We start from the raw sequence: 24814 nt of genomic DNA, 5'->3' as shown, positions 1-24814 counted from the left end.
TAATTTCTGCCTGATTAGCTCTAAATTCTGTAGTCTCGAAGTCTCTTGAGTCCTTTATGCTTTTTTCTAGAGCCATCAGTAGCTCTATAATAGTGCTTCTGAATTGGCTTTCTGACATTGAATTGTAATGCAGATTTTGTAACTCTGTGGGAGAGAGGACTGTTTCTGATTCTTTCTTTTGAGGTGAGGTTTTCCTTCTAGTCATTTTGCTCAGTGCAGAGTGGACAAAAGCAAGTTGTATTGGTAAAAGGAGAAAAAGAGAGGAGAGAAAGAAATAAAGAAAAGAGAAAAGGAGAAAAGGGAAAAGGAAGAAAAAAGAAAAAGAGGAAGAAAAAGAAAGAAAGGGAAAAAAAGGGTGGGGGAATCAAACAGAAATAAAGAAAAAAGAAAAAAAACAAAAACAAACCATCGGGGAGTGTCTTCTGAATCTGTATACTTTAAGTCCCTTGACTTCCCCTGGAACTTGTCTATCTAGCTGGTCTTCTGGGGGAGGGCCCTGCTGTGCTGATTTTCAGGTGTTAGCACTTGGGGGAGCTGCTCTGCCCCCTGCCTGGTGCGGGGCTCAGTGGGGGTGGTTTACCCCTTGAGGCCCCAGGAGGAACAACCACAGTGGCGGCGGCCAGCTCTGGCTCCCTGGATTCAGCTCCCGCAGGAACTACGGAGCTCTCGGTCTGCAGGGCCTGGAGGCTCCGGGGCGGGGCCGCTGATCTGCTTAGCTTGGGGCAGGAGCGTCCTTGCTGTCCTGGGCCCTCCTGGCCTCTGCCTTTCCCGGGGGGAGGCCGGATCCTGGGCTTGTCCCAGGCGCCCAGTGATCCCGCGCCTGCACTGTTGGATTCGCGCTCGGGGTAGCGCAGCCGCCTCTCTGTGGAGCCGCCACCCGAGCCCCTCCCAGCTGCTCCCGGCCGCGCAGCCCCCTCCGCACGGAGCCTCTTCCTCTGCCGGAGCTTCCTCTGCCGGAGCCTCCTCCGAGCTGCTCCCTGGGCACGCAGCCCCTTCCGCAGAGCCTCCGCCCGACCCCCTCAGAGCTGCTCCCCAGTCCAGCCCTGCATGCACTGCAGCCCTTTAGGGAGCTCGGCGCACTCTCCCCGGGGTGCAGGTACCTGTTAGTGTCCCAGGGAACCCGAGGACATCCCCGCCCTCCTGGGTCCTGCTCCAACTCCCTGCGAGCCCCTTTCCGCCCGGGAAGGTCGGTGCAGCTCCTGCTTCTCTGGGACGGGGCTCTCCTGTCCTGGGGACACTCGCCCCGGCCTCAGCCCGGCTCCTCCCGTGGCCCCTCCCCATTGGATGCCTTTTGTTTCTTTATTTCTTTTTCCCCGTCTTCCTACCTTGATAGAAGCGCGAATTCTTCTCACTGTAGCATTCCAGGTGTTCTCTCTTTAATTCTCAGGCCGATTTCATAGATTTTCAGGATAATTTGAAGGTTTTCTAGGTAATTTGGTGGGGACAGGTGATTTGGAGACCCTACTCTTCCGCCATCTTGCCCCTCCTCCATAATGCTCTCTTATAGTTGTTTGTATTTGTGTGGTATTGGTTTTTATCTCCTCTGTCATTTTTTATTTTATTTATTTGATTTCTTTCTCTTTTCTTTGTCATTAGCCTGGCTAGGGGGTTATCAATTTTACTATTTTTTCAAAGAACCAGCTCGTGGATTCATTGATCATTTCTATTGTTATTTTTAGTCTCCATATCATTTATTTCTTCTCTAGTCCTTATTACTTCCAGTCTTCTGATGTCTTTAGGCTTCATTTATTATTCATTTTCTACCTTCTTTATTTTCAAAGTAGATTGAGGTTTTTCTTTCTTCTTAAAGTAGGTCTATATTGCTATATATTTCCCTCTTATGATTGCTTTTGCTGAATCCCAAAGTTTTTTTTCTGTCTTGTTTTCTTTTCATTTATTTCCATGCAATTTTCCTTCGTTTGTAATTTCTTTACTAGGATATGTTTTAACCTCTATGTATTTGTGGACTTCCAAATGTTTTCTAGTGATTTACTTCAAGTTTTATATTGTGCTGAGAAGCAATGCAGGGTATGATCTCAATATTTTTGTATTTTTGAAGCCTGATCTATGACCTAGTATGTGATCTATTCTGGAGGATGTTATGTGTACACTTGAAAATCATGTGTTTTCTGCCACTTTAGAATGGCATTTTCTGAATATATTTGTTAAGTCCATTTGGTCCAGTGTGTCATTCAAAGCCAGTATTTGCTTGTTGAGTTTATGCTTTGATGATCTGTCTACTACTGTAAGTGGGGTGTTGAAATCCCCTACCATAATTTTATCATTATCAATTTGTTTCTTTAAGTTTCTTATTAATTGTTTAATATATTTGGATTTTCTTGGGGACTTAAATAGTTACAATTGTTAACTCTTCTTTTGGATTGTCCCTTTTATTAGGATAGAGTGCCCTTTTCATCTCTTGATATTGTCTTGGATTTAATGTCTAGTTTATCTGATATATGTATTGCTACTCTAGCTTTTTTTTTTTACATCCACTTGTAAGATAAATCTCCATCCCCTCACTCAATCTGCAAGTGTATATAGGTCTTGAATGAGTACCTTTATATTCTTTTTTATCCATTCTTAAGCCCCATGTCTTTTGATTAAGGCATCTAGTCCATTTTCATTCAGAGGATTCATTGACAGATATGCATTTAGTTCCATTTTAGTACTTTTTTTGCTGTTGTTACTGAAGATTTTGTTTTTCTTGTCTTTGTCACTTTTATTCTGTCCTTTCCACTCAAAAAGTCCCTTTTAATATTTCTTCTAGGTTTTAATTAGTGGTCATGAACTTTTTTTAGATTCTGTTTGTCTGGGAAACTATTTATCCCTCCTTCTATTCTGAATGGTTGTCTTACTGGAAAGAGTATTCTTTGCTGCAAATTTTTCCCATTCATCACATTGAATAAATCATGCTACTCTCTTCTGGCTTGTAAAATTTCTGAGGGATCTACAACTAGCTTTATGGGTCTTCCTTTCTAGGTTAGAGGCTTGTTATGTCTTGCTTCTTTTAAGATTTTTTTCTTTGCCTCTCTATTTTTTTATTGGAGTTCAATTTGCCAACATATATCATAATATCCAGTGCTCATCCCATCAAGTGCCCCCCTCAGTGCCTGTTACCCTATCACCCCAACCCCCCACCCACCTCCCTTTCCACCACCCCTTGTTCATTTCCCAGAGTTAGGTGTCTCTCATGTTCTGTCACCTTCACTGATATTTCCCACTAATTTTGTCTCCTTTCCCCTTTATGCCCTTTCACTTTTTTTATATTCCCCAAATGAATGAGACCATATAATGTTTGTCTTTCTCCGATTGACTTACTTCACTCAGCATAATACCCTCCAGTTCCATCCACCTCGAAGCAAATGGTGGGTATTTGTCATTTCCGATGGCTGAGTAATATTCCATTGTATACATATACCATATCTTCTTATATTTTGCAAATTTAATTACAATGTGTCTTTATGTTGGCCTGCCTTTTTTTTTTTTTTACTTTGATAGGAGTTCACTGTATCCCCTGGAAATGGATGTCTGTTTATTTCCCTAGATGAGGGAAGTTTTCTGTTATTATTTACTCAAATAAATTTTCTGTCCCCTTTTCATTCTCTTCTTCTTATGGGAGTCCTATAATATGAATGTTAGGTGTTTGATGGAGTCAATGAGTTCTCAACATCTATTCTCATGTTCAATAATTATTTCTCTCTATGTTCAACTAAATTATTTTCCATTATTTTAACTTATATACCACTTATTATTTCCTTTGCTTCTTCAAGCCTTTGTGTTCATTGCATCAAGCTTATTTCAAATATCGGTTATTGCACTTTTCCTTGTGACAGTTTTTTAACTCTTACTTTGTGGCAAAGACCTCTCTAAAGTCTTTCATTCTTTTCTCAAACCCAGTGAGTATCATTATGATGGTAGCTTTAGTTTATCCATTCGGCATGTAATGTATATCTGTTTTCCTTAGATCTCTGGCTGTGACCTTATTTTGTTGCTTCATTTGGGATGTGTTCCTCTGTCTTTTCATTTTTTTCTAAATTTCCATCTTCTCTGTGTAAGAAGCCTGTCATGTTTCCTGATTCTGAGAGTATTGGCTTTGTGAAGAAGAGGTCTCAGAATCTCCAGGGCCTGGTGCTTCAGGAGTTGTTTTTTGTGTGTCTGCCTGCACTCTGCTGTTGTGTTTTGGCTGCTCCAAATCTCAGGTCAGTTGTCACTGCTTTCAAAAGCTGTAAAGGTAGTTGACTCACATAGTAAAGTACACAGACAGGCAGAAAATATGAAGATACAGAGCTCTACTAGCCAAATGAAAGAATAGGACAGCCTTTTACGAAGATGGTGCTGAAGGCAAAGAAGAAAGCCCTGCCCCTCCCAAAGCTGAAGCCAAAGCAAAAGCTTTGAAAGCTAATAATAATAATAATAATAATAAAAATAAAAAAATAAAAAAACGGTGCTGAAAGGCATGCACAGTCAGAAAAAAAAAAGAAGATCCGCACATCACCTACATTCCAATGACCCAAGACCTTGCATCTCCAAAGGCAGCCCAAATATCCTCAAAAGAGTATCCCCAAGAGAAACAAACTTGATCACTATGCCATCAACAAGTTCCCCCTGACTACTGAGTCAGCCATGAAGAAAATAGAAAACAACGGCACACTTGTGTTCATTGTGGATGTCAAGACCAATAAGCACCAGATCAAACAGGCTGTGAAGAAGCTCTATGATATTGGTGTGGCCAAGGTCAACACCTTGATAAGGCTTGATAGAGAGAAGAAAGCATATGTTCAACTGGCTCCTGACTATGATGCTTTGGATGTTGCCAACAAAGTTGGGATCATCTAAACTGAGTTCAGCTGGCTATAAATCTAAATATAAATTTTTTCACCATAGCGACACCTGAGTGGCTCAGCGGTTGAGCATCTGCCTCTGGTTCAGCGCATGATCCCTGAATCTTGGAATTGGGTCCCACATCAGGCTTCCTACACGGAGCCTGCTTCTCCCTCTTCCTGTGTCTCTGCCTCTCTCTGTGTGTCTCTCATGCATTAAATAAATAAACTCTTTAAAAAATAAATTGTTTACTGTAAAAAAAGAAATAACAGGACAAAATAATAGCAAGACAGCTAATTGAAATAGAAATAAGTAATAAGCCTGATAGCGTTTAATATAACGGTCTTAAAAACACTTGCCTTAAGAAAAAAAACATGAAACTACATGAAACCCTTAACAAAGAGATTAAAAAATAAAAAGAATCAATTATTGAGGAAGAATTCAATAATCAAAATTAAAAATGCATTATATGGAATAAATGGTAGACTAGAAGAAGCAGGATGAATTGCCAACATGAAGAAGAGAGAAATGGAAAACAACCAAGATTAATAGGAAAGAGAAAAAATAACAATAAATGAAAGTATATTTAGGGAACCCAGTCACACCTTCAAGTGTAATACTATTTGCTTTTGAGGAATCCCAGGACAGAGAAAAAGATGCAGAAATTTATTTCAAGAATAATACTAAAAACTTCCTGAAAGTGTGGAAGAAAACAGAAATCCCAATTCAAGAAGTACAAAGATTCCCCCAAGAAAGTCAAACTATGGAGATCCACACTAAGATATGTAGTCATTAAAATGGCAAAAAGTAGTGATAAATATAATTTTAAAATCAGCAAAAGAAGAGTTATATACAAGGGAAACCCATAATGAGATCAACTGAATTTTTAGCATAAACAATGCAAGACAGAAGGGAGTGGTATAATATGTAAAAGACACTGTTAGAAAAAAACTGCAGCCAAGAGTACTCTATCCAGCAGGCTATTATTCAAAATTTAAAGAGAGAGAGAGAGAGACATTGAGTTCCCCAAAGAAAAGTTTAAAGAATTCATAACCCATATACCAGCCTTACAAGAAATGTTAAAGGGGAAAAGAAAGACCATAAATATGGATAAGAAAAGTACAAACAGAAAAGCAGTAAAATTAAATATAAAAATTAGTAAAAGGATTCACAAAATAAAAAGAAATATATCTATATACCTAAAATGTTGAGGGGAAAAGGGAGTAAATAATGGGTTCAAATATAAGTGACCATCAATGTAATATAGACTAATAAACACATAAGATGTTATGTGCAAACTTAATCATAACCAGAGATGAAAAACCAGTGATAGAAGCAAAAAAATAATAATAATGAGAAAGGAATGAAGTGCATCACTAAAGAAAGCCAGGAAACCATTAGAGAGAAGCTTAAGAGAAAAAAATTAACAGCGAAGTAAATAACCACCATAAAGCAAGTAACAAAATGGCAATAAGTACATATCTATCAGTAATCACTTTGAATGTAAATGAACTCAATTCTCCAATCAAAAGACAGGGCAAAGAGCAAAAGTGTAAGGCCCTTCTATATGCTGCCTACAAGAGTCTCATTTTAGACCTTAAGACAGGTGCAGATTGAATGTGGAGAGTCAGAAAAGTATTTATCAGGGGAATGGAGTGAAAAGAATGTAGGGCTAGCAATAAATACATAGACAAAATGGACTTTAAAATGAAGACTATGATAGGAGATAAATAAGGGCACTATATAATTATAAAGGGAACAACACAACAAGGAGACATAGCACTATAAATATTTATGCAGCCAACATGGATTCTTCCAAATATATGAAATATTTAATAAGATACATAAAGGAAGTTAATAAAAAACATAAAGGAAACATATAAGAAAAATAAGAAACATAAATATGTAGTAATAATAATGGTAGGAAACTTTAATAGCCCACTTACATTAATAGGTAAACCATCCAAACAGAAAATCAACAGAGAAAAGGTGGCTTTGAATGACACATGGGACCAAATTAATCTAACAGATATATTCTAAATATTCCATCATAAAACAACAGAATATACATTCTCCTCAGAGGTAAATGAAATATTTTCTAGAACAGATCACATATTAGGCCACAAAATGAATCTCAACAAATTAAAAAGGAGTGAAGTCATACTGTGCATTTTCTTCAACAACAACTCTATGAAACAAGAAATCAACTACAATTAATAAATTTGGAAAAGACACAAATATATTGACATTATATAACATGCTAGTAGAAAATAAACGAGTCAACCTAAAAATTAGAGGAAAAAATGAAACATAGTAGTCCAAAATCTTTGGGATCAAACCAGTCTATAATGTAAGTTTATAGCAAAATAGGCCTACCTCAAAAACCAAGAAAAATTTCAAATAAACAACCTAATCTTTCACTTAAAGAAGTTAGAAAAGGAATAAATTAAACCAAAAACCAATAGAAGTAAGGAAATAATAACAATTACAGTAGTAACTAAAAAATAGAAAGTAAAAAAAACAAACCATAACAGATTAATGATATTATGAGCTGGTTCTTTGAAAAGATCAATAAAATTGGGAAACTTTTAGCCAGAATCATCAGAAAGAGAGAAACAGACAGACAGAGAAGATTCAAATATACAAATTCAGAAAAGAAGGAAGAGAAATAACAACTGAAATCACAGAAATACATAGGGTAATGAGGTATTATGAAAAATTATATGCAAAAATTAGACAATCTAGATAACATTAATAAATTCCTGGAAACATAGACTCCCAAAACTGAATCAGGAAAAAAAAATATAATATTTAAACAGACCAATTACCAGCATTGATTCAATCTGTAATAAAAAAAACTCCCAAAAGCAAAAATCCAGTACCAGAGAGCTGATTAGGTGAATATTACCAAATATTTAAAGAACAGTTAATACATATTATTCTCAAACTATTCCAAAAAAGTAGAAAAAGAAGGAAAGCCTCCAAATTTATTTTAGGAGGCCAGCATTCCCCTGATAATAAATCCCCAATTTTATTCTATAAGGCTGGCATTACCCTAAAAATAAATCCAGATAAAGACAGTAGGAAAAAAGAGGACAACAGGCCCATATCTCTGATAAACACAGATGGAAAATCATCAATGAAATATTTGCAAACAAAATCCAACAACACATTAAAAAATCATTCACCACGATCAAGTGAGATTTATTCCTATGATGGAAGAATGTTTCAATAGTCACAAATCAATCTACATGATACATCATATCAACAAGAAAATGACTGAAAACCACATGATCATTTCAACAGATGTAGAAAAAGCACTTGTCAAAGTACATTAATTCATGATTTAATTATGCATCATTGAATAAAATTGGATCTTTTTAAATGAAAAATACTTCAGATGCACAAAAAAATTTATATGTATACACACCTAGGTATAAACTTAGCCCAAGAGATAACCTATGCTCTGAAAACTATAAATATTGATGAAAGAAATGGAAGATGATGAAAATAAATCAAATTATATTCCATGTCCATGGTTTTGAAGACCAATTATTGTTAAAATGTCTATACTACCCAAAGCTATCTACAGATTTATTGCAATCCTTACCATAATACCAACAGAATTTTTATAGAACTGAGGAAATAATCTTAAAATTTGTATAAAGTAATAAAAAAGACCCCAAATAGCTGAAACAATCTTGTAAAAGGTGCACAGAACCAGAGGTATCACAATCCTAGATATCAAAATATAATAAAAACTGTAGCAGACAAAACTGTATGGTACTGGCACAAAAAGAGACTAATAGATGAGTATAACAGAATAGAGACCTCAGAAATAAACCCAGAATTATATGGCCAATTAATCTTTGACAATATAGGAAAGAATATGCAATGAGAAAAAGACAATGTCTCCCACAAATCCCATTGGAAAAGCTGGACAGCTACATGCAGAAATGAAACAGAACATTGTCTCATACCATACACAAAAATAAATTCAAAATGTATTAAAGACCTAAATGTGAGATGTGAAACCGTAAAAATGCTGGAAGAGAGCACAGACAGTAATTTCTCTGACATAGTCAGTGTAACATTTTGAGATATGTTTCCTCAGGCAAGAGAAACAAAAGCAAAAATAAACTATTGGGACTGCATCAAAATAAAAATCTTCTGCACAACAAAGGAAACAACCAACAAAGCAAACAGGCATTCAATGAATGAGAGAAGATATTTGCAGAAGATATATTTGATAAAGTGTTAATATTCATAATATTATAAAGCACTTATAGAACTCAACTTTAAAAATAGGTAAAACAATCCAATTAAAATGGAGAGAAGCTACAGATATTTTTTGAAAAAAGACACAGATGGCAAATAAACATGTGAAAAGATGCTCAAAATCCCTCATTATTAGGAATATGTAAATCAAAACTGCATTAAGATACCTCACATCTATCAGTGTGGCTAAAATTATATATAAATATTATATATAAAATATTATATAATTTTATATAATAATATAAATAATATAATTATATAAATAATAATTTTATATTTTATATATAATATTATATATGATATTTATATATGATTATATATATATATGAAACAATAAGTGTTGGCAAGGATGTGGAGAAAAGGCAACCATCCTACAATTTTGGTGAAATGCAAACTGGTGCAACCACTGTGGAAAACTGTATGGACATTCTTAAAAAAAATAAAAATAGAATTACCATATGATGCTCTAATTCCACTACTGGATATTTACCTAAAGAATACAAAAACACAGGATGCCTCTGGGTGGCTCAGCGGTTGAGCATCAGCCTTTGGCTCAGGGCATGATCCCAGGGTCCAGGGATCAAGTCCTGCACTGGGCTTCCTGTGGGGATCTTGCTTCTCCCTCTGCCTATGTTCTGCCTTCTCTGAGTCTCCTATAAACAAATATTTTTTCATTTTTCTGGACAGGGGATATACCATCAACTCCCTGATCATCCCACGATATAAATGGGCAGGCAGAAGATTTACTCCCTGTTCTGCACAGCAATACCATTGGAACTACTGAAGCTTTCTTGAGTGGTGTGAGGGTAGGTTGGGATATTTTCCTCTGGCTTAGCCCCTCTGAAATCACAAGGGAAATTATTTTATTTGGTATTTTCCTGAAGTAGGGTGGAGATTGATAGGAATATTTTCTCTTAAAAAAAAGATTATTTATTTATTTATTTATTTATTTATTTATTTAAGAGAGAGACAGAGCACAAACAATGGGAAGGAGCAGAGGGAGAAGCAAACTCCCCACTGAGCAGAAAACCCAACTTGCGACTCAATCCCAGTAACCTGTGATCATGACTTAGCTGGGGCAGACACTTAACCAATTGAGCCCCTCAGTCACCCCAGAAATATTTTCTCTTGTTAAGCCACCCTTTTCCAGGTCCAAAACTCTCACATATAACAAAGGCTTACACTTAGAAGAAATTCTTGGAAATAAATTTCGAACAGAAATACTAGGAAACAAAGGCAAAAGAGAGAAGAAAATCTAGATAGAACAAGAGAAAAGAGGCAGAGGAATCTCAGAAAACAACTAAATAACTTTGAACTATTTAAAACCATAAACTTCAAAGGACCATCCTGAAGAAATGTTTCTAAAAGTTCAGAAAAATAATTTTGCATTACAGGACGCCTGGGTGGCTCAGTGGTTGAGTGTCTGCCTTTGGCTCAGGGCGTGATCCCAGTCTGGGGATTGAGTCCCACATCGGGCTCCCTGTGAGGAGCCTGCTTCTCTCTCTATGTCTCTGCTTCTCTCCGTGTCTCTCAGGAATAAATAAATAATCTTTAATAAAATGAGCAAGTGGGAGTCATTGAGTTCGAATTCTGCAAGCCAGGAAGAAAGCCTTCACCATAAACTGACCATGCTGGCACTCTGATATTGGACCTCCAGGTTTCAAAACTGTAAGAAAATAAATTTATACTGCTTTAAGTCACCCAGTCAATGGTATTATGTTATGGAATTCCAAAGTAATGCAGATGGGCTCTATGAAATGAACCCTTTTCAGTTTATTTCCTCACAGCAGACTAGGATACATTAGCACAAAGTCCCCTGTTAGCAAAGAAAAATAAATAAATACATTAATTAATTAAATAATCAGAATGGGTTTTTTTTCCTTCTCTCTTTTTTTATTGGAGTTCAATTTGCCAACATATAGCATAACACCCAGTGCTCATCCCACCAAGGGCCCCCCTCAGGGCCCATCACCCAGTCAGCCAACCCCCTGCACATTTCCCGGTCCACTAGCCCCTATTCATTTCCCAGAGTTAAGTGTCTCTCATGTTTTGTCACCCTCACTGATATTTTCACTCATTTCCCTTTATTCCCTTTCACTATTATTTATATTCCCCAAATGAATGAGAACATATAATGTTTGTCCTTCTCCGATTGACTTATTTCACTCAGCAAAATATCCTCCTGGTCCCTCCACGTCGAAGCAAATAGGGGGTATTTGTTGTTTCTAATGGCTGAGTAATATTCCATTGTATACATAAACCACATCTTCTTTATCCATTCATCTTTCTATGGACACTGAGGCTCCTTCCACAGTTTGGCTATTGTGGATATTGCTGCTATAAACATCGGGGTGCAGGTGTCCCAGCGTTTCACCGCATCTGTATCTTTGGGGTAAATCCCCAGCAGTGCCATTGCTGGCTCGCAGGGCAGATCTATTTTTAACTCTTTGAGTAACCTCCACAGTTTTCCAGAGTGGCTGCACCACTTCACTTTCCCACAAACAGTGCAAGAGGGTTCCCCTTTCTCTACATCCTCTCCAATATTTGCTGTTTCCTGCCTTGTTAATTTTCCCCATCCTCACTGGTGTGAGGTGGTATCTCATTGTGGTTTTGATTTGTATTTCCCTGATGGCTAGTGATGCAGACCATTTCTCATGTGCTTGTTGACCATGTCTATGTCTTCCTCTGTGAGATTTCTCTTCATGTCTTTTGCCCATTTCATGGTTGTATTGTTTGTTTCTTTGCTGTTGAGTTTCATAAGTTCTTTATAGATCTTGGATACTAGCCCTTGATCTGATACATCATTTTCAACTATCTTCTCCCATTCTGTAGGTTGTCTTTTAGTTTTGTTGACTGTTTCTTTTGCTGTGCAGAAGCTTCTTATCATGATGAAGTCCCAATAATTCATTTTTTGCTTTTGTTTCTCCTGCCTTCTTGGATGTATCTTGCAAGAAGTTGCTGTGGCCAAGTTCACAAAGGGTGTTGCCTGTGTTATCCTCTAGGATTTTGATGGAATCTTATCTCACTTTTAGATCTTTCATCAATTTTGAGTTTATCTTTGTGTATGGTATAAGAGAGTGGTCTAGTATCATTCTTCTGCATGTGGATGTACAATTTTCCCAGCACCATTTATTGAAGAGACTGTCTTTTTTTCCAGTGGATACTCTTTCCTCCTTTGTCGATATTAGTTGACCATAAAGCTGAAGATCCACTTCTGAATTCTCTATTCTGTTCCATTAATCTATGTGTCTTGGGGTGGAGTCTTTTGGGTTTTCTAGGTACAGTCTCATGTCATCTGCAAAGAGGGAGAGTTTGACTGCTTCTTTGCCAATTTGAATGCCTTTTATTTCTTTTTGTATTAAAACCATCTGATCCAACGTGTCATTCAAAGCCATTGTTTCCTTGTTGATTTTCTGTTTAGATGATCTGTCCAGCAATATAAGTGAAGTGTTAAAGTCCCTTGCATTATTACCAATTAGTTCCTTTACATTTGTTATTAACTATTTAACGTATTTTGGTGCTCTTATGTTGGGTGCGTAAATATTCACAATTATATCTTCTTATTGGACTGTCCCCTTTATTATTATATAGTGTCCCTCTTTATCTCTTGTTGCAGTCTTTGTTTTAAAACCTATTTTGTTTGATATAAATATTGCTACTTTGGCTTTCTTTTGACATTCATTTACAGGATCAATATTTTTTTATCTCCTAACTTTCAAACTGCAGATGTCTTTAAATATAAAATGAGTCTCATAGGCAGCATATAGATGTGTCTTGTTTTTTTAATCTGTTCTAATACCTTATGTCTTTTAATTGAAGCATTTAATCCACTTATATTCAAAGTATTTATTAATAGGTATATATTTATTACCATTTTATTTCTTGTTTTGTGGATATTTCTGAAGATTTTTCTCTGATCTTTTCTTGTCTTCCTCTGTTTCATGATTTACTGGTTTTCTTAAGTGATATATTTGGATTTCTTTCTCTTTATACTTTGCATATTTATTACTGGTTATTAATTGGTAAGTACCATTTGGTTTCTATATAACACCTTCTGCATTTAGCAGTCTATGTTAAATCAATGCTCATTTGTGTTTGAACATATTCTTTACTCCTCTCCTCGCCATTTTAGACATGTCGAATTTTACATCCTTTTATTTTATGAGTTCCTTTGCTGATTTTTTATAGAAAAATTCACTTTTTACTGCTTTTGTGTTTCTGTTTTTTCCTACCTTCAAACTCTCACTTTTGGTCTTTCCTTCCCACTCACAAAATCCCCACCTGCAGGGCTACTTTGTCATCATGAACTGCTTAATTTTTGTTTGTCTGGGAAACTATCTCTCCTTCTATTCTGAGTAATAACTTTGTTGGTTGGAATATTCTTGGTTGTAGGTTTTTTTTTCTTTTTTTCCTTTTGGCAATTCAAATATATCCTCTCACTCCCTTGTGGCTAGGATAAATTCTACTGAAAAATCTTCTGATAGCATTATGCAGTTTCCTTTGTATGTAACTGTTTACTTTTCTCTTGCTGTTTTTTTTTAATTTTTAATTCTTTCTTTCTTTCTTTCTTTCTTTCTTTCTTTCTTTCTTTCTTTCAGAGAAGAGGCAGGGCAGAATGAGAGAGAGAGAGAAAGAGAAAGAGAGAGAATCTTAAGCAGGATCCATGCCAGCACAGAGCCTGATGCAAGCAAGGCTCAATCTCACAACCCTGAGCTGAAACCAAGAGTTGAATGCTTAATCAACTAAGCCACTCAGGCACCCCTTTCAGCTTTTAAGATTTTTCTTTATCAATATATTTTGTCATTTCTCTTGCAATATGTCTTGGTGTGAATCGACTTTTGTTGATTTTGTTGGGGATTCTCTATGCCTCTTGGATCTGGATATCTGTTTCCCAGATGAGGGAAGTTTTCAATTATGATTTCTTCAAATAAATTTTCTGCCTCCTTTTCTCTCTTCTTCTGGGTCTCCTATAATATGAATATTATTATATTTGATGGAGTCTTTCAGTGCAATAAGCCTATTATTCTTTTGCATAATTATTTTTCTGTCTTTTGTTCAGCTTGATTAATTTCTACTATTTTGTCTCTGAGATCATTGATTCATTGCTCTGATTCTTCCAGGCTGCTAGTCATTCTATCAAATATGCTTCTGAATTCATTCATTGAGACCTGTATATGTATGCTATGTTATTCCTATGTCTGTGTTAATGATCTTACTGATGCCTTTCACTCTTTTCTCAAGTCCAGCAAGTATATTTATGATCATTATTTTAAATTTTCTATCAGTCATCTTACTTATATCTGCTACACTAAGATCTCCAGCCTTGTCTTTTTCTTTCATTTGGGCCAATTTCATCTGTTTCCTCATTTTGTAAACTAAACATCTCTGTTCCTGCTTCTCTGTGTTAGAAAAGTCAGATATATCTTTTGTTCTTGAAGGTAGTAGCCTTAAGAAGAAATGGGGTCTTGCAGTATAGAGTTTCCTGTTCCCCAAGGCCTGAAAATTCAAGAGTGTCTCCATGTGCATTATTTGCACTTTGCTGTTTGTGTCCTAGCCACTTTATCCTTCAGGCCAGTCACCTGCAGAGGCCCTCTTTGCATGTTGTGCATGGTGTTTATTCTCTGGTCTGAATGTGTTGAATTTTAAATGTGTGCTCTGATTTTTTTGAGAAATGAGATCTGTTACTACCACCACTGGAACTGAGACTGTAATACTCCTGTATAGGCAGCACTTTGGGCAAGTCTTTTGGGGATATCCCCCACACTGGGACTGAGGCACATATGACAGGGAAAGGTATATTCACCAGAGCCGGGGGGGGGAGGGGCTTGGTGTAAGCAAGTTAGGTCCAGGTTGCACTATTTTACACAGGTGGCCATGTGCTTATGTTGAGGGGTGGGTGAAAGGAATAGCATCTGCCAGTTCTTTTGTTCCTAGAAGGATCTCTCCATGAATGCTACTTTTCTGGGATACACTCCAAGATGAACAAACAACTTCTCCACTGTGTTCCAGTGCTCCCACACGGTACAGCTGCGGGTTGTTTACCCCACCTTCTTTTCTAAGAGCAGCACATTGTCTTTTGGACTCTCCTTGTGCCAAGACTGCTGAGTTTTAAAACTCCAAACTTTAAGCCATGGTGGTCACAAGAACTCACAAAATTTAACTGGTGTGAGGTATTAATCTCATTGTAGTTTTCATTTGTATTTCCCCAATGTCTAAGTGATCTGGGGCATTTTTTCATGTATTTGTTGGCTATTTGTATGTCTTCTTTGGAGATATGTCTGTTCATGTCTTCTGCTCATTTCTTGACTGGACTTTTTATTTTGTAGGTGTTGAGTTTGATAAGTATTTATAGATTTTGGATACTAGCCCTTTATATGATAAGACATTTATAAATATCTTCTCCTATTCCATTGTTGACAGTTTCCTTTTCTGTGCAAAAGCTTTTAATTTTGATGCTATCCCAATAGTTCATTTTTGCTCTTGTTGCCCTTTGATTTGAAGACGTGTAAGGCAAGAAGTTTCTGCAGCTGAAGTCAAAGAGGTTGCTGCTGTGTTCTTCTCTAGGATTTTAATGGATTTCCGTCTCACATTTAGGTCTTCCATCAATTTTGGGTTGATTTTTTTTGTATGGTTTAGGAAAGTGCTCCAGGTTCATTCTTCTGCATGTGGCTATCCAATTTTCCCAGCACCATTTATTGAAGAGACTGTCTTTTCCATTGGATATTCCTTCCTGCTTTGCAAAAGAGTATTTGACCATAAAGTTGAGCGTCAATTTATGGTTTCTGTATGGTGTTCCATTGATCTATCTGTCTGTTTCTATGCCAGTACCACACTATCTTGATGATTACAGCTGTGTATTACAGCTTGAGTCTAGAATTGTGATGTCTCCCACTCCCCCCCCCCAACATTTGAGTGTGTTGCTGAATAACATTCTTTGTTTCTTTTCTGTTTGGATGATGTGTCCATCAATTTAAGTGCATTCTTAAAGTCCCCTACTATTGTTTTATTGCTATTGACTGGCTCCTTTATGTTTGTTATTTACTGTGTTATGTATCTAGGTGCTTCCCTTGGTTGCATAAGTATTTACAATTGTTATATCTTCTTGTTCAATTATCCCCTTTATAATTATATAGTGCCCTTTTTTTGTCTGTTATTATAGTCTGTATTTTAAATTTTGTTTTGTCCTATATAAATATTGCTACTCTGGCACTTTTGGACATTAATTTGCATGATAAATGTTTCTCATCCTCTCACTTTCATCTCCAAATGTCTTTAAGTCTAAAATGAATCTCTTTTAGGCAGCATATAGATGGGTCTTGGTTTTTTATCCACTCTGTCACCTCACTTCTTTATTTGATGGAATCAGTCCATTCACATTCAAAATATTTATTGATGGATATGTATTTTCTTGCCATTTTGTTACTTGTTCTCTGCATTTTTGCAGTTTTTCTCTGTTCTTTTCTTCTCTTACTCTCATGGTTTATTGTCTTTCTTTTGTGATAAAACTTGTATTACATTCTTTTTATTCTTCGAGATCTGTTACTTTCTTTTGAATTGTGGTTACCATTAGGCTTGTATATAACTTCTTATGTAAATAGTAGTTTTTATTATATTGGAGTTTTTTGCTTAAATTTGAAACCATTTTTACTCCCAACATACATATTTTATGTATATGGTGTCATATTTTACATAATTTTATTTTGTGAGTTTCTTGACTGATTTTTACAAAAATATTTATTTTTACTGCTTTTGTGATTTTTTTTTACTTTTTTTTTTTTTTACTTTTCATTATTTCACTTATTGTCTTTCCTTTCCATGCACAATATTACTTTTAATATTCCTTGTGTGGCTGGGTTAATCGTCATAAACTCCTTCAGTTTTCCTTATCTGAGATACTTTTTATTTCTTCTTCTATTCTGAATGATAGCCTTACTGGATAAAGTATTCTTGGCTAGAGATTTTTCCCTTTCGGTACTTTGAGTATATAATACCCCTATCTTCTTGCTTGCAGAAATTCTGCTGAAAAATCTGTTGAGAGCCTTATGCATATTCCCTTGTATGCATTTGTCTTGTTTTCTCTTGCTGTTTTTATTTTTTTCTTTATCCCTACTTGTTGCCATTTTAATTATGTGTCTTAATGCAGGCATCCTTGAGTTGATTTTGGGGTGGGCGATCTCTGTGACTGCTGAATCTGGATATTGGTTTCTCTATTCAGAATAAGGATGTTTTCAGTTATTGTTTCTTCAAATAATTTTTCTGTGCTTTTTCTTTCTGTTTTTGTGGGATCCTTATAAGGGGAATGTTATGCTTGATGTAATCCCTGAGTTTCCTAAGACTATTCTCAATTTGCATATTTTGTTGTACCTCTCATTTGCTCAGCTTGATTGCTTTCCATTAATCTGTCTTTCACATCATGACTTTGTTCCTCTGCTTCCTCTAGTCTTTTATTTATTCCATCAAGTATATTTTAAAATTTGGGTATTGAGTTCTTCATCTCTGATCATTGTATCTCTCTGTTAAGGATCTCATGATGTCCTCCACTCTTTTCTCAAGTCCATTGAGTATCTTTATGATTGTTACTTTAAATAGTCTTTCTGCCATATTATTTATATCCATTTCACTTAGGTCTATTGCTGTGATTTTGCCCTGCTTTTTCATTTAGGGCATATTCCTATGTTTCTTCATTTTCTCTAAATCTCTGTATCTTTTTTTCTGTATTAGGAATGTTACCTATGTCTCCTGCTCTTGAAGGTAATGGTCTTATGAAGAAAAGGTCCTGTAGTGTCCTGCAATGCAGCGTCTCCTGTCCTTCAGGATCTGGTGCCTCAGTGGGAGTCTCCTATGTGTATTTCATGTGTCCTGTTGTTCAGTTCTGGCTTCTTTCTCCTTGAGTCAAGTTGTCTACAGAGACTCTCTTTGCCTGTTGCAGGCATTGTTTGGTCACCAGCTAGGGGAGTCACATTTTAACAAGTTATAAACTAGTCTGATTTCAAACTGCCACCTGCCACCACTGCTGCTGGAATTGAAGCCCTGTAAAAGGCAGTAGTTGGGAAAAATGGTGCTGGGGAGATTTGCACAGGTCTTCTGTGGGAGGGACTTCTCAGTGCCAGAAGTGAGGCAAATATGGCTGGAACGTGTGGATCTGCCAAAGTGCATGGTGATATGGCTTGGTGTAAGCAAGTTAGATAGTGAGTGTTGGCACCATGCTAGTTTCAACAGGTGACCATGAGTTTATGCTTAGGAGCTGTAGAGGGAAATAATATGTGGTAGCTTCGTTATTCCTAGAGAAAGTCTCAGTGACCCCTGCTTCTCTTGGACACATTAAAATGTGTAAATAACTCTCCCTTTCATCTGCTCCCTGCATTTTTCAAACTGCTGCTTCCAGGCTGTATCTCTACTAGCTGTTTGTCATGCTGTCTCTTTAAGGGCAAGAACTCAGCTTCCTAATGCCCTCCTCTGTAGTATGTCAGAGAAGAGCCCACTGATTCTTAAAATTTCAAGCTCTAAGACCAACTGGTTGCAATAAATAACAAAATTCAATCCCTCTCACTTTTAAAGCCACATGTTATGGGGATTTGCCTTCTTTGCACAGCCTCCTTGCTAAGATAATCTGTATTTTTCTTTTCTCTGTAACCCCGGCTCCCTTCCAACAATGAACAGCCATGTTCCCTTTTGCTCTGAAACCACATTCTCACCTTCCCTACCTTTTTTGTATGTGGCATGTTCTCTACTTCAGTAGTGGAATTTGTTCTACTGGTGTTCCAGACATTTTTCTAGTTATTTACCCTGCTATGTATGTATCTAGTTTCATCCATAAGACAAGGCAAGCTTAGGATACTTACTTCACTCTGACATCTTTCTAGCCTCCTCTCCTATTGTTTGGTTTATTTAAGAATATCATATTAGTAGAATTATAGAGAATGTAGCCTTTAGGGTTTTTTTAAAATTTTATTTACTGAAGTTTGATTTGTCAACATATACTATAACAACCAGTGCTCATCCCATCAAATGTTCTCCTTAATGCCCATCACCCAGTTACCCCAACACCCCATGCACCTCCCCTTCTGCAGCCCGTTGTTTGTTTCCCAGAGTTAAGAGACTCTCATGATTTGTGTCCCTCTCTAATGTTCCCCATCCCCTAATAATCCCTTTCACTATTTTTTATATTCCCTGTATGAGTGAGTGTATATAATGATTATCCTTCTCTGATTGACTTACTTCACTCAGCGTAATACCCTCCAGTTCCATCCACATCAAAGCAAATGGTGGGTATTAGTCCTTTCTGATGGTTGAGTAATATTGGAGTGTATACATATACCACATCTTCTTTATCCATTCAACAGTCGAATGACATCAGGACTCCTTCCACAGTTTGGCTATTGTGAACATTGCTGCTATGAATGTTGGGGTGCAGGTGGACCAACGTTTCACTACATTTGTATCTTTGGGCTAAATCCCCACTAGTCCAATTGCTGAGTCATAGGGTAGCTCTATTTTTAACTTTTTGAGGAACCTACAAACTGTTTTCCAGAGGGGCTGCACCAGTTTCCATTCCTGCCAACAGTGCAAGAAGGTTCCCCCTTCTCCACATCCTCTCCTACATTTGTTGTTTCCTGTGTTAATTTTAGCCATTCTCACTGTTGTGAGGTGGTATCTCATTGTAGTTATGATTTGTAGTTCCTTGATGGCAAGTGATGCAGAGCATTTTCTCATGTGCTTGTTGGCCATGTCTTTATCTTCTTTGGTGAAATTTCTGTTCAGGTCATCTGCCCAGTTCATGATTGGATTGTTTGTTTCTTGGGTGTTTCATTAGTTCTCTATAGATATTGGATACTAGCCCTTTATCTGAAATGTCACTTGCAAATATCTTCTCCCATTCTGTAGGTTGTATTTTAGTGTTGCTGTATGTTTCTTTTGCTGTGCACAAGATTTTTATCCTGATTAAGTCATAGTTCATTTTTGTTTTTGTTTCCTTTGCCTTTATAGATATATCTTGAAAGAAGTTACTGTGGTTAAGTTCAAAAAGGTTGTTGCCTGGGTTCTCCCCTAGGATATTGATGGATTCTTGTCTCACATTTAGATATTTCATCCATTTTGAGTTTATCGTTGTGTGTGGTGTAAGGGAATAGTCTAGTTTCATTATTTTGCACATGGCTGTCCTATTTTTCCAACACCATTTATTTAATAGATTGTATTTTTTCCAGGGGATATTCTTTCCTGCTTTGTTGAAAATTAATTAACCATAGAGTTAAGGGCCCATTTCTGGGTTCTCTATTCTGTTCTGTTGATCTAGGTGTCTGTTTTTGTGCCAGTACCATGCTGTCTTGATGATCACAGCTTTGTACTACAGCATGAAATCAGGCAATGTGATGCTTCAGCATTCTTTTTCTTTTTCAATATTTGTCTGACTCTTCAGGGTCTAAATCTTAAGGTCCTTTGTTCTAACGCTGTGAAGAAAGTCCAAGAAATTATGATAAGGATTGCATTGAACATCTAAATTGCTCTGGGTAGCATAGACATTTTCACAATATTAATTCTTCCAATCCATGAGCATGGAATGTTTTTCCATCTATTTTTGTCTTCCTCAATTACTTTCAGAAGTGTTCTGTAGTTTTTAGGGTATAAGTCCTTTACCTCTTTGGTTAGGTTTATTCCTAGGTATCTTATGATTTGGGGTGTAATTATACATGAGATTTATTCCTTAATTTCTTTCTTTGGTCTCATTGTTCCTGTATAGAAATACCACTGATTTCTGCGCACTCATTTTGTATCCTGCCACATTGTTGAATTGCTATATGAGTTCTAGCAATTTTGGGATGGAGTCTTTTGGGTTCTCCATATACAGTATCATGCCCTTTGCAAAGAGGGAGAGTTTGACTTCTTCTTTGCCAATTTGAATGCCTTTTATTTCTTTTTATTGCCTGATTGCTGAGGCTAGGACATCAAGTACTATGTTGAACAGTAGTGGTGAGAGTGGACATCCCTGTCATGTTCCTGATCTTAAGGGAAAGGCCCTCAGCTTTTCCACTTTGAGAATGATATTCACTGTGGGCTTTTCATAAATGGCTTTTAAGATATTGAGGAATGCCCCTCTATCCCTACACTTTGAAAAATTTTAATCAGGAATGCATGCTGTATTTTGTCAAATGCTTTCTCTGCATCTAATGAGAGGGTCATATTGTTCTTGTTTTTTCTCTTATTGATGTGACCTATCATGTTGATTGTTTTACTAATACTGAACCACTCTTCAATCCCAGGGATAAATCCCATTTGGTCATGGTGAATAATCTTCTTAATGTACTGTTGGATCCTATTGGTTAATATGTTTTTAAGAATATTTGCATATGTGTTCATCAGGGATATTGATCTCGAATTCTCCTTTTGGTGACATCTTTGTCTGGTTTTGAAATCAAGGTAAAGCTGGCCTCATAAAACAAGTTTGGAAGTATTCTGTTCCTTTCTATCCTTTGAAACAGCTTTAGTAGAATGGGTATTCTTCTTTAAAAGTTTGGTAGAATTCCCCTGGGAAGCCATCTGGCCCTGGATTTTTGTGTCTTGGGAGGTTTTTTGATGACTGCTTCAATTTCCTTCCTGGTTATTGGCATGTTCATGTTTTCTGTTTCTTCCTGTTCCTGTTTTTGTAGTTTGTGGTTTTCCAGAAATGCATCCATTTCTTCTAGATTGCCTAATTTGTTGGCATATAGCTGCTCATAACACATTATTAAAATTGTTTGTATTTCTTTGGTAATGGTTGCGATCTTTCCTCTTTCATTTGTGATTTTATAAATTTGAGTCCTCTTTTGTTAATAAGGCTGGCTAATGGTTTATCTATCTTATTAATTCTTTTAAAAACCAACTCCTGGTTTTGTTGAATGGTTCTACAGTTCTTGTCTCTATTTCATTGAGTTCTGCTCAAATATTTATTATTTCTCTTTTTCTGTTTGCTGTAAGTTTTACTTGGTGTTCTTTCTCCAGTTCTTTATGTACAAGGTTAGCTTGTGTATTTGAGTTTTTTCCCAGTTTTTGAGGGAGGCTTGTATTGACAGGTGTTTCCCTTTTATGACTGCTTTTACTGCATCCCAAATATTTTGGTTTTATCTTCATTTTTCTTAGCTTCCATGAGTCTTTTGAATTCTTCTCTAATTACCTGGTTGACCCACTCATCTTTTGGTAGGATGATCTTTAACCTCCACGTGTTTGAATTTCTTCCAAATTTCTTCTTGTAATTGAATTCAAGTTTCAAAGCTTTATGGTCTGAAAATATGCAGGGGACAATCCCAATCTTTTGGTATTGGTTGACACCTACTTTGTGACCAGTATGTGGTCCATTCTGGAGAAAGTTCCTTGTGCACATGAGAAGAATGTGCATTCATTTGCATTAGGAAGTAATGTTCTGTATATATTTGTGAAATCTGTTTCATCCACTGTATCATTCCAGGCCTTGTTTCTTTGGTGATGTTCTACTTAGAAGATCTGTCATTTGCAGAATGGCCATGTTGAATCTTCTACTATTAGTATATTATTTTCTAAATATCTCTTTATTTTGGGTTATTAATTGATTGATTGATTTGGCATCTGCCACATTAGGAGCATAAATATTCATGATTATTAGGTCTTCTTGTTGGGTAGGCCCTTTAAGTATGATATAGTGTCCCTCTTCATCTCTTACTATAATCTTTGATGTAAACTTTAAGTTATCTGATATGAGGATCATACCCCAGCTTTATTGTGAGGACCATTTGAAAGGTAAATGGTTCTCCACCCCTTCATTTTCAGGCTGGAACTGTCCTTAGGTCTACATTGAGTCTCTTATAGACAGCATATAGATGGGTCTTGCTTTTTTTATCCAGTCCAATACCCTGCATTTTTTGATAGAATCATTTAACCAATTCATGTTCAGAGTAAGTATTGAAAGATATGAATTTAGTGCATTGTAATACCTATTCAGTCCCTGTTTTGTGGATTATTTCTTTGGGCTTCCTCTTTCTTTTATAGGGTCCCCCTTAATATTTCTTGCAGAGCCAGGTTGGTCCTCACATATTCTTTCAGTTATGTCTATCCTGGAAGCTCTTTATCTCTCCTTCTATTCTGAATGACAGCCTTGCTGGATCATGTATCTTTGGGTGCATGTTCTTCTCATTTAGTACCCTTTATATATCATGCCAGGCCCTTCTGGCCTGCCAGGTCTGTGTGGAGTGGTCTTATGTTAATCTGATATTTCTCCCCATATAATTTAAGAATCTCTTGACTCACACTGCTTTAAGAAACTTTTCTTTATCTTTAAAATTTGCAAGTTTCACTATTAAATGCTAAGGTGCTGAACGGTTTTTATTGATTTTGTGGGGGTGTCCTCCCTATCTCTTGGGTCTGAATGCCTAATTCCTTCCACAGATTTGGAAAGTTCTAAGCTATGATTTGCTCAAGTATTTGTGGTCCTCTCTCTCTCTCTCTTAACCTCTTCTGGAATCCCCAGTATATGTATATTCTTCCTTCTCAAGCAATAATTAATTTCCCTAAGCCTTTGCTCAAGGGCTTTTAATTGTTTTTTATTCCTTTTATCCTCAGCTACCTTCCTATCATCAGCTTCTGTGCTACTTACTGTTTCTTCCACCTCATTAACCCTAACAGAATATCCAGTTTGGATTTTATCTCATTTAATTTTTTTAAATTTATTTTTTATTGGAGTTCAATTTGCCAATATATAGCATATCACCAGTTCCCATCACACAGTAACCCAATCCCTCACATACCTCCCTTTCCACTACCCCTTGTTCATTATCCAGAGGGAGGAATCTCCCATGTTCTGTCACTATCACTGATATTTTCACTCATTTTCTCTATTTTCCCCTTTATTCCCTTTCACTATTTTTTATATTCCCGAAATGAATGAGACCATATAATGTTTGTCCTTCTCCGAATGACTTACTTCAATTAGCATAATACCCTCCAGTTACATCCATGTCGAAGAAAATGGTAGGTATTTGTCGTTTCTAATGGCTGAGTAATATTCCATTATATATATATCTACCACATCTTCTTTATCCATGTATCTTAGGATGGGCACAGAGGTTTCCTCCACAGTTTGGATATTGTGGACATTGCTGCTATAAGCATTAGGGAGCAGGAGTGCCAACGTTTCACTGCAACTGTATCTTTGGGGCAAATCACCAGCACTGTAATTACTGGATTATAGGGAAGTTCTATTTTTATCTCTTTGAGGAACTTCCACACAGTTTTTCAGAAAGCTGTACCGGTTCACAATCCCAACAGTGCAAGAAGGTTCCCCTTTCTCCACATCCTCTCCAACATTTGTTGTTTCCTGCCTTGTTAATTATCCCCATTCTCACTGGTGTGAGGTGGTATCTCATTGTGGTTTTGATTTGTATTTCCCTGATGGCCAGTGATGCGGAGCATTTTCTCATGTGCATATTGGCCATGTCTATGTCTACCTCTGTGAAATTTCTGTTCATGTCTTTGCCCATTTCATGATTGGATTCTTTGTTTCCTTGCTGTTGAGTTTAATAAATACTTTATATATCTTGGATACTAGCCTTTCTCTTATACGTCTTTTGCCAATATCTTGTCTCATTCTGTAGGTTGTCTTTTAGTTTTGTTGACTGTTTCTTTTGCTGTGCAGAAGCTTCTTATCTTGATGAAGTCCCAATAATTCATTTTTGCTTTTGTTTCCCTTGACTTCATGGATGTATCTTGC

The 24814-nt window shown here is 36.6% G+C and overlaps 1 long non-coding RNA gene across 1 annotated transcript in view; it reads left to right on the top strand.

Moving 5' to 3' along the window:
- LOC118353652 (uncharacterized) overlaps positions 1–24814 on the top strand; it is a 68465-nt gene that overhangs the window by 34308 nt on the left and 9343 nt on the right. The window contains exon 3 of the long non-coding RNA XR_004812916.2: positions 9790–9908. This is a non-coding gene — a long non-coding RNA (uncharacterized LOC118353652). The remainder of the gene's footprint in view (positions 1–9789; positions 9909–24814) is intronic.

This window comes from Canis lupus, chromosome X (genome assembly GCF_003254725.2).
Source record: "Canis lupus dingo isolate Sandy chromosome X, ASM325472v2, whole genome shotgun sequence".
NCBI classification, from domain to species: Eukaryota; Metazoa; Chordata; class Mammalia; order Carnivora; family Canidae; genus Canis; species Canis lupus.
This window is presented reverse-complemented; position numbering and strand designations above follow the sequence as displayed.